Raw genomic sequence first — 11,719 nt, 5'->3', positions numbered from 1 at the left:
GATAGAACAGTTAACTTTTTGGTATCCCAGAAATAGTTCTAGTTCATAGACTAGTTACCAAATCAGGAAGGACTTAATAGTATTCATTTTGGTTGGAAAGGTTATTTAATTGAAGCACTACAATACAAATTACAATTAAAATACAAAATACAAATTGAAGCACTACAAACTTTAACAAAAATTGCTATGAAATTCAACTTTGTTCAAAAACATGAGTGATGATTTTATTTGTAAAGACTTGGAAAAATGAAGATTCTTCAAGTTTGTGTCATGTCTGGAAGCCTTCTCTTAGGGAAACACCCTTACCCTCAGCATTTTAATTCAGTGTTTCTTTGGTTTTTCCATTTTATTTTATTTATGCATTCATTTTTTGTCTTTCCATTTTTAAAAGATGTAACAGAGGAGAAAAAAAATAAAGCATTCATTTAAAAAGAAATAATACTGTTTTGCAAAGGGAAATTCATAGCATGAAATTACCTTGAAAAATTGTCAAAAATTGGTAAATATTAGGCAACAATTGATAATTACCTAGCTGGAAGATAAGAATTTATTTCTTGATCTTGGTCTTATTTTTCTTAGCAGATCTCTACTATGGGTAAACAAGGAACAAACAACCACTCAGAGGTGACTGACTTCATTTTTGTAGGCTTCCAAGTCCACCCAGATTTCCATATCTTTCTTTTCCTGGCTTTTCTATTCGTCTATAGCATGGTCCTCTTGGGGAATGCCGGCATTCTGACCATCATCCTGATTGATCCCCGATTGAACACACCGATGTATTTCTTCCTTGGCAACCTCTCCTTCATTGATCTCTCCTACTCCTCTGATGTAGCACCAAAAGCCATGGCCAATTTCTTATCAACAAGTAAGTCCATTTCCTTTGTGGGCTGTGTAGTTCAGTTTTTCTTCTTTGTGCTATTCATGGTAGCAGAGGGCTTTGTCCTGGCAGCCATGGCCTATGATCGCTTTGTAGCCATCTGTTCCCCACTGAAATATTCCATCCACATGTCAAGACGCTTTTGTACCCAGCTTATGGTTGGCTCTTACTTCTGTGGCTGGATTACTTCTATTCTTTTAGTGAGTGTCACCTTTATTTTGTCCTTCTGTGCCTCTAGAGTTATTGACCACTTTTACTGTGATTCCCACTCAACTGAAAAGATCTCATGTTCCAACACTGCCATCAATCAAATGTTGTCATTAATCTTGGCAGGAATCATTATTTTTCCCACTCTAATATTCATTGGGGTATCCTATATGTATATTGTGTCTACTGTCCTGGAGATCTAAACTGCTGAGGGTCGAATGAAAGCCTTCTCCACTTGTGGGTCCCAACTTGGGTTGGTGAGTTTGCTATATGGAACTGCCTTCTTTGTGTATCCCATTCCTCCCAATAACCCTGAACTGTGTAAAGTGGCTTCTGTGTGTTATACTCTGATTACTCCCATGTTGAATCCACTCATCTACTCTCTCAGAAACAAGGATGTCAAAGAGTCTCTGAAAAGAATTTTAGGAAAGATAAAGGTTTTGCTCTAAATGTCCTATTTTTTCCCCTCTCAGTTCTGTTCACTTTAAATCGGAAAAATCTGCTTAGGAATGAATTATTTCTGGTAGAAAAAAATTTCCTGGCTTTTCTTTTGATACTTCCCACAGGTTACTATTACTACTAAAAATTATAGGCACAGAATTAGAGATGACATATTAGTTCTGCAAATAACATTATACCTCATTACCTCTGATGACAACTAGGCCCATGAGAATCCATTATTTCATAGAAGCTCTGAGTGTGTCCTAAAGGAGGTTAGGCTGGAAATGCATACTGACCTCTCATTGAAGTTTTGATATACTGCCAGCTAGCAAAAGAAATTACTGTACATGGGAATTTGGAAAGGGGGGGAGAGTTTGTGGAAACTATAGATGACATTAGAAGGCCAGCAGATGACATAGAAAAAAATATAGAAACTCCGAAATGCATAAACTATTCCTGTGACCAAATATTTAACTCAAATTTTTCAATATGGTACTGTAAAGAGCCCACAATAGAAAAAAGGAAAAAAAAGCAGACTTTTTCCTCTAGTCCAAAGGAAGGGCCAAACAATTTTACTTGGATTTTCCAGATCACAAGGACGCTATACCCCTAACCCCTGGAATGTAGAAAGGATAACTATACATTTTTGTGGGTTGGTGAGTTGATATTTATCTATTTGTAAGGAGCCAGTATTCTAGTTTGCTTTTCTGTGAAACTTTTTTTTAAATTCAAATTACTAAAATGCATCCATAATTTCTCATTTTAGTTGGATTTGTGGGAAAAGCGGAGGTGATAGCATAGATATAGGAGAAAAAAATCGGTATATATTTTGCTAGCTCATCAAAGTGAATGATAATTATTTCCTAATTAATTCCCTTCAGTTATCTGCTCTCTTGTATAAGCATTTGATAAGTATTTGATAATATCATTCAGCTCATCCAATGGTGATTCTATGATCAATCTTTCTACTTCACTCCTGGGACTTTCTTCATCTCATTGTTTTTGCATATTCAATTTAATCTGGTCATTCAGGAAGTATTTATATTTAATAATTATCTACTATGTCTATATCAGAGGATAAAGCATTAGGATATGAAATTAAATAAAAACTGTTAGTTCCTTCAAGGATTTTCTGTTCTCCTAGAACTACATGAATAAAACTCCATTATTGTACCCTTTCATAATACAGTCAATTCTGATTCAAGAAAATCAATTCAATTAGTTTTTCTTATAACATCAACAAAGGAAAATGAGAATTTGGGTGTAAGATGAGATCATCAAGTCTAAAGAGGCTGTTGCTTTTTGTCTATGGGACTTGAGGAAATCAACCTCTTGAATTCATAATTCTACCTGTGTATATTTTGCATTGTGACATAATGGATAAAGAAATGGCATCAAAGACAAGAAACCTGACTTCAAGGAATCCTATCTTTGACCTATCTAAAGTGGTAACTTGTTCAGGTCCCTTAATTACTCAGTGTCTGAGGCAACTCTCTAAGACTATAAATTTCAGAGTACTACTGATCTATCATTGTAGAAGAATTTTTATAGAAGAATTGATTCCAGGGAATCACCCTATAGCAAAGAAATCACTGGCCTGTTTAATTTATGTGCAACATACATGCACACATGCACAAAGATACATAGAAAGACACATCTATGAATACAGGAGCATATTACATGTCAATTTAAACACATAAATACACATGTGTGTTTGTATTAACTTTAACCAATACAACACATGATTCATGTTGGTATAAAAACAATTGTGTATAGATGCAAGTGTATATAAATATGTATGCATTCATATTTGCATATATATGCATTCACTAGAACACATACAAGTATGCCTATATATGTATATATGTGCATACATGTATTCTCACCACAAAGTACTCCCACTATCAATGTATGTGTTTATACATATATCCATATTCATACATGCATGCATATGCAGATATGGCTATACATCATGTATGTGTACATTTACACACATTTCAAATAAGACTTTTGGAACTCCCTAAATATTTATCTTAGAATTCTTAGAGGAATTTTTCTGAAAAAAAAATCATTTAGTTCTATAGAACTAAAAATAAACATCTAAATAAATTTGAAAGCCTCTATATATACCTGCTAATGAGGAGTAGCAACCCTTACATTTGTTAGACAAAAGGGAAAGTCAGGCTGCAATGAAACATTTTCCATGCATTATCTGCTCAAAGGAGATTTGTTGTTTAGACACAGAGAATTAGTTTTGTCTGTGTCTATGTCTGTCCTAATGATGCCAAATATCCAGATTAAAAACTGAATTTGTAAAAATACAATCAACTATTCAGGTTATGTTCATATGTGCACATTTTCATTGTTTATAAATCTCACATTTGGATTTGTGAATGAATTTTCCAGGCTTTGTTTTTCCTTTTTTTCCCCTGAGAAACAATAGTTTTCTTCCTTGAAGAATATAAAGTGCTACCCTTGTAAAGTGATATATCTATAATATAAAAAGTCATAAGAATTTTTTATTCTTATTATAGAGAGGAAAAAAAAGAAGTTAAGTGATTTATCCAGTTGGCCTGTTGTGTTCCAGCTCCCCCTCTTCGCAGTGTCTAAATAGCTGCTATTCTTTTCTTTTAATTGGAGTCTAGAATATTTTTTAAATAGTCCATAATAGTTAATTAACTCCATTGCCTTGCAAAAAAACTAAAAAAATCCACAAGAAATAAAAGGGAAATTCACCCCCCCCACCAAGCCCACCCCACCACATGTTTAGTATTTGATGCATACTTCTTTGTAATATTCTTGGTCCTATATGTACGTCAGGCAATATTAGTTCACTCTGTGAGGGATTCAGAAATGATCATTTTACCTTAAGTGTAGATTCAATGAATGATAAGCAATAGCTGATTGGAAACAGGAAAAAAAACTATAATTTGTAATTTCCAGTTTCTGGGCCAGTTCTCTCTTTATTGAATGACACTTTATGCTCACCCTTGGAAACTGACTGAAATATAAGACATTTATCCTTTTGAAAGTTCCCTAATGCTCTCCTTGAGGAAAGATCCTGCTTCTACTCCTAACACTGGGTACAATGCCACCTAAATTATCCAACACATTTGTCTGTGCCATTTTATTCAAAGTATTAAGAAGAAGAAGATCCATCCTTTCGTCCATGGCTTCCTAAATTTTTTAAACATTTTTGTACAATTGAATGTCAGTTTTTCTAACTTTTTAACCTAAATATCCTTTATGATTTGTGCCATGTTTTGTTTTGTGTGTTTTTTTTGTGAGAATCATTAAGTGTCCTGGGATTTGTGGTTGTAGTCTTTCATTGCCAACCTGTCCCTCGCCCTGCCATATCCATCCCAATCTCACTTAGTGTTACATTGTTTGCTACACATTGTTGCAGCCCAGATTAGTAGAAAAGAATTTTTTTTTCTGAATTTCAGTCCCACTATTCAAGTGAAGAGGAAAATGAAATTATCATATACTCTATTCCATAGTTTAACTACAATATTTAGAAAACATCTTATTCACAGACTACTTTTCAAATTCTATAACCCCTTATAGATATTCCAATATTCAGAAATTGAATCTATTCCTTATCCCTTGGTTCCACAAAACTCATCATAATATCTTCATTCTCCTCCTCATTCTGAGTAGTTCTTGTAAAATTCTTCAATGAAATGTTGATTCTGGGGTTCCATTTTTTCATGATAAGGATGGTCATTGAAACCAGACCTTTTGTCCTATTACTCCTCACTTTCACCATGAAGGTATGATACTAGACTCTAAATCACTTTGAATGCTCTCTGTCTGTATTAAAGTGATGACATTTAAAAAAGTCTCCCTTTCATATTTATTATATTATTTTATCTTAGACAAAACCCAAGTTTATTAATAATGAATACTTCTGATTAAACATCTAGAAAAAATGGTCCAAAAAAGGAGCCCTGAAGTAAGAGACCTGAGCTCTAGCCTGAAGAACCAAGCTTGAGGTTTGTAAACCTACCCAGAGGCATACTTAATGATCAGCTCCCCACAAAAACAGACACACTTTTAAATTTAAGTCACATTATTCAAATTTTCTTTATCATTTCTTAATTATAGAAATCAAGACAATAAAGCAAAAACCATTTTGTAGCTTTTATTCAACATATTAATCCAAACATTGAAAATTTGACAATCAGCTTTCATTAACTGATTCAAGCTAACTTTAGCCCATGTGTGTAAAGGTGATTTCTCCCACCAAAACTCAAACCATGAGGAAAAATTCAATTTCAAAACTGAGTATAAATAGATTTTTTAAAAGTAGATTTACTGATTATCCTAAACCTTTATTTAAAAAATGATTTATCAACATTTACTATCTGCTTTTTCTTCCAAAGTAATATCTTATTTCTGATTCTAACATTTTTTTGGTAGAAAGCAAAAAAGATAGTTTTGAGATTGGTGGGCCTGTGTGAGTGTGTGTGTGTGTGTGTGTGTGTGTGAAGGAATATTTAAATACTTCAAGGAATAGCTCCCCACAATGCCAAGTTATTGGGATGAGTAGATCCCATTTCATTTTCTTTTTACCATAATCACAGAGAAAAAAGTCCTTTCCTCATGAAAACCTGAAAATTGATATTATTCTTTTGAAAGCTAGAAGCTTACTTATCTTTTAGAACATCCCAATATGAGATGATTACTGAAATTGCAAGCTGAGAAAGCATCAGTCAGGACCCAGGAGCATTTTGTAACACTTCAGTCCCTTGGGATGTATAATTCTTCAGCTTATTTAGTTCCTCTGTTATAATTTTAATTTTAAAAGATATTCAGGTTTCTATTTTTCTTGTACTAATAATGTGAGCTTCTCAAGGATAGTTGATTGTTTTCTTTATCAATAGTCATAAAAATAGAGTGGGTACTTTGAGACCATCTTAAAAAAACAAATAAAAAAGAGAGTGGTAGATAGACAAATAAATAATAGTAATGATGAAATTAGTATTTATATAATGCTTGCTATGTGCCAGTCATTGTAATCTTTGTAATCTTTTTTTTCATTTTATCCTCACTACAGCCCTAGTGGGTGGGTGTTATTGTTTTCATTTTACAGACAATAAATGGGGGCAAATAATGATTAAGTGATTTGCCAAGGGTCACAAAACTATTAAATGTTTGACTTTGGATTTGAACTGTTACTAACTCCAGTCTCCTTTCTCTATCCACTAATTCACATAGTTGCCTACAGTTAGAAGATTTAAAAATTTGATAGCTTGGTTAAACCTTCTTGGCTATGGCACTGGACAAGTTAGACTCTCCATTCCATACCTTTTTTATTTTTTTAATTTTTTAAGGTTTTTTTGCAAGGCAATGGGGTTAAGTGGCTTGCCCAAGCACATACACAATAATTATTAAGTGTCTGATGATAGATTTGAACTCAGGTACTCCTCACTCAAGGGCTGGTGCTCTATTCACTGCACCACCTAGCCACCCCTATTCCATAACTTTTTGAAAGCAATCAATCTAGATCAATGAACATTGATGAAATGTAAATGACTTATAGTGAGGATATAAAAGCAAAGTAGGCTCCTCAAAGAACTTACATTCTTTTTAGAGACAATCAACATGTATGTATTAAATTATGTGTAAAAATGAAAAATTTAATATTGCGGGAGGGCAAACTAACAGGATGGTTTATGGCGTAGCTAACTGCCAATGGACAATTTGTTAATAGTAATACTACAATAGGGATTGCAGAGGGCATAATGGGAATGTAGAATAATGGTATATGGACTCAAGAGTGATAGGTTGATATGTTTTGGCATGAGGGATTGGAATTATTGACCAAAGAATGGAACATATTTTTAGACAATATAGATGATTAGGTAGTAGATCACTACTATTTTCACAGTGGCCATTGTAGTGAGGATTTGTTTATCATTCTCTTGACAAGAGATAGAAAGCAAGGTGTTAGAGACATTCCATATTCTACAGTAAAACAAATGAATCTGTTGTCTTGACTCTTGGAGGAAGAAAGGATATGGTGTAATTTTAGGGTCATGTGGGTTATTGAATGGAGAGGTATTTAAGGAATTCACCCCTATGATTTTCATAGTGACCAGTTCTTTCTCAGGTCTCCTTACAATGTGGAACAAATATTCTTCCCCAATATTGGCAGTTTCAAGAGTATTTTTGCTTCCAGATTGGCAATCATTTTAAAGGGAGAGTTGTGGCAGAGCAGATCACAAATTCCTAATCCTATCTAAATGGTCAAGAAATGACAGTATATTCTTGGATCCTGATTGGAAAGCAATTTAAAATAAGCCAAATCAAATAGAATGAGTCATTAAATAACTGGTCATTTTGATCCTTTGACTTATTGCTCCCTTATACATTGGAGGGATACAGGATTATCTCTGAAATAAGCTTATGAATTGTTCATATTTTAATTTCACCAAAATGATAAATGATTCCAAATTTGACTTAAGTACTCTATGAACCAATGTGACAAAACAATAAAGAATAGTGAATTATGCAGAGAGTGACAAGTAGGGAAGATCTATAAAAATGCAGGCACACTGTTGGTGGTGAGAATTGCTCTAAATACCACAGATGTCGATTGGAGTTAATCATAAGGTTGTTTGTACATTTTGGAAATGGGAACCTTCTAATACACATATATCATATTTCCCCATGTATAAGACATGCCTTAATTTGGGGGCCTGAAATTTGAAAAAAAAGTATTACATAAAGTTTTTGCACTCAACTTTTATTCTTCACGAAATTCAAGGACCTTCTGCTCATAGCTTTTAGGCATCTTTTGGGCAAAATCTAGCATATCTACTCCTGCTTAGTCCATTCCATTTCATGAACCTGAAGCACAAGTTGGGTCCTCCTTTGAAATCACTAACTTCTTTTTAACAGCAATTCTTCTTGCTTTATGCTGAACCATCTTTATAGACACAGGAATTACAACTGCCCTTTGCTCTTCTATTTATATCTTCATTTCCCTCTCTAAATTGGGCCATTTTTCTGACTTCCCTCTCATGGCCTTCTTCTGTCTTGGAATTTTCAGTAGAGCTTCTTTTTCTGGTAGCCAGTCTCAGATTGTTTCCTCAGTTGGAGGAGGACCAAACTTACATTCAGTAGCACAACTGCTATTCACTTTTGCAAACTAGATCACTTTCAACTTGAATTCAGCACCATATAAATATCTTTTCTGAGCCATTTCTGGGTAAAACTTGGCAAAACATAATCTAATATACTGGTAACAAATGGGAAACAATGAGTGCAAAGACAACAAGAGCTAACAAGCAAGAAATGCAAATAAAAAAAATCTATAACCACTGTATAGGACACTCCTAGTTTTTAGACCCCAAATTATTCAAAAAATGTGCATCTTATACATAAGGAAATATCATATCTCAAAAATGCAATAAATAGAAATTAGAGTCCCAATATTTACCAAATATTAGAATATCACTATTTGTTGTAACTAAGCCTTTGAAACAAAATTCTCTTGTTTGAAAAACTGGTGGAATGGAATTTACATTTTACTATATGAACATTATGGTATCAGAATGTAAAGGAATATTTGTAGTCCAGGAATAAATATTGAAAATAAAAAGTGAGGAAAAATATGGAAAGAACTGTCTAATGTAATTCAGAGAGAAAAGATACTAATCTAAGTAAGATGATCACTTAAATGAAGCCAAACTTTGAGCTGTTGAAAAATCCTTTCATGCTCATGGATTACAAATAGTGAAACACATGTTCTTTTTATTCACTGTAGAGAAACAGGGGACTACTTGTGTAACAGTTTTCAAGTTTCAACTGTTTGATGAGTTCATTGCATCATATTTTTGCTTCATTGTTACAAGGGGTGGGTAGATTGTCAGGAATAATTGTGATGTAAAGAAAAATAATCATTAATAAGACTTATTAAAATATTATTACATTCTCCCCCCTGTCCTTCCCTTCTTTCAAATTGATTTTGTGGCAACGTGTATGAGTCTTTTGATATATCAGACACAAGATATTCTAATACAACATAGTCTCATAATCCTAAATAGCTCTTTCAACTTTTTGAGACTGAGTTTTGGTAAAAATGTCTTCTTTACAGAAAAAAACCTTAGAAATCAAGAAAAATAGAAATAATTGAGTTATTTAAATAAAGACCCTTGGGTTAGCAAAAACTGGATAAGACTTATAAAAAAATGATAGTAGATATCTACTTCCATATGAGGGTATTCTGATGAGAATAAATATAGAGAAACCATCTCAACTGGAATAAATCTGATCTTTAACAACTTCTGAGACCTTAAGATTAAAAAATTTCAACTTCAAGGTTAACACATCCTCCTATAATCACTGACCATTCTGTTCCCTATTATCCAGTTTCCCAGTTAAGAAAAATGACTATTTAATAGACTTCTTTTACTTTCTGAAACATTAGACCTAAGGCTGTGTAAAAGTCTTCATATTTGTGTATATCTTTTCAGTCAGTGCAATTGTTATCAACCTCTAGCAACTGGCCATTCATTTATGTTAATTAAGCCTTTATCCTCCAGGCTTGTCTCTGGATTTATTGCCTTCTCTGGTTCAAACAGTCCAAGCTGGGATGAATTAATTTCTAGGAGGATTTTAGGAACTCTGATACAATGTTAAAGGAAATGGCTTGATTTGAGAGGAATAAAAGAAAGCTAAAGGTAAGTATGGCAGTGCAAGGTGGGAGATGGGGAGTTAATAATGATGAAGACATAAAAAGCAACTATCTGAATTTTCAAAAGTATAAAAAATGTTTTAGTCTTCAAATATCCCCACAATAAATTCTATCAGCACATAAACTTCCATTTCATTTTATTCCTTCAACTCTACATTTCATTGTGTTTCCATCTTTATCCATTATCTCTTTTTCCTGCAAAGGAGAGAAAGATGGGGGGGGTAGCTAGCTGATGAAGTTCAAAGCTGATCAGACACTTAATAATTGCCTAGCTGTGTGACCTTGGACAAGTCATTTAACTCCATTGTCTTGCCAAAAACCCTCCAAAAACAAAAAACAAAGAAGAGAAAGACTTAGAACTCTTCCTTCAAAATTCAAACCCTCTCTATGCAAGTACCTGATCACTCATGCCTTATCTAAGAATATGATCAATCTCTTCTTTTACATATTCAATATATTTCCCTCATATGGTTCCTTTGCATCCATCTATCAATACATTAGATCTTTTTTCATCCTTAAAAATGACTTCTTAAGCAATTGATCCACTTTAGTCCTCTCCTTTACTGTTGAAATTCTATACCATATATGGTTGATTGGTTCTTGTCCTTCAATATTGAAGAAGATCAAAATGACATTACCATATTTGAGACAAATTACAGAGTGTCTGACAGTGGCTGATCAGATCAATATGAGTTTGGAATGCTCTATCTTAGGTTGGGCACAAATAGTATGTGAACACCTCAGGTTAGTATGTCATGTTTCCTTTGAGCTACTTCAATTCTGCCTTCCTTATTGAATGCAATACCTCACCTGATGAGGACATGCCATGTTAGATGGTCCTGGGCCAGTGTCTCCCAAGCTGTACAATAAATTCTAAATTTATTCAAAGAGAGCTTAAGTGTGTCTTGGTACTGCTTCTTCTGAACCCCTATCTATTCCCTTTACCTTTAGAGAGATAAACAATGGCAGTGTCCTTGAATTCTTGGATGATAACCTCTTCATGCCATTTAACCTGGAAAATTTCAACCAGTTTTTGGATGAGCAATGGACAACCCATTTTGTAGATCTCAGCTGGAAGAGACTCTCTCCTTCACTGCTGCAATTCAATGCCATATAAACACACTGAGGAAGGCAGTGAGGAAACTTCAGTAAATAAGGAAGTTTTGGCGTTAAAGAAGAGTTAAAAACCAAATTAGATTACATGCACATTTTTTGATAGTTTACTAAGTGATGACCTCCAGCTAGCCTGGAGAAGACTGGTCCAATGACCAACTTTTTGCTTGACTTAAATAATTCTGTGCAATCAACTTTGGTTTGTACAAACATAGCAGGGTACACATGGTGAGTTAGAATGAGGAGTAAAGAACAACAGAGGCTATGGGTCTGGGTGATTGGAAGATGGTAGAATCGTTAATGAAGATAAATAAGGCCATTTAGGTAAATATCTGATTTCCAAAATGGTTTAACCAATTTGTAAAAAAAGAAGATAG

General features: G+C 33.8%; 1 pseudogene; it reads left to right on the top strand.

The window, feature by feature from the left end:
• The first annotated feature begins 585 nt into the window (after positions 1-585).
• LOC141511665 (olfactory receptor 9K2-like) lies at positions 586-1,533 on the top strand (annotated as a pseudogene).
• The last annotated feature ends 10,186 nt before the right edge of the window (positions 1,534-11,719 follow it).

Source organism: Macrotis lagotis, chromosome 2 (genome assembly GCF_037893015.1).
Source record: "Macrotis lagotis isolate mMagLag1 chromosome 2, bilby.v1.9.chrom.fasta, whole genome shotgun sequence".
NCBI classification, from domain to species: domain Eukaryota; kingdom Metazoa; phylum Chordata; class Mammalia; order Peramelemorphia; family Peramelidae; genus Macrotis; species Macrotis lagotis.
This window is presented reverse-complemented; position numbering and strand designations above follow the sequence as displayed.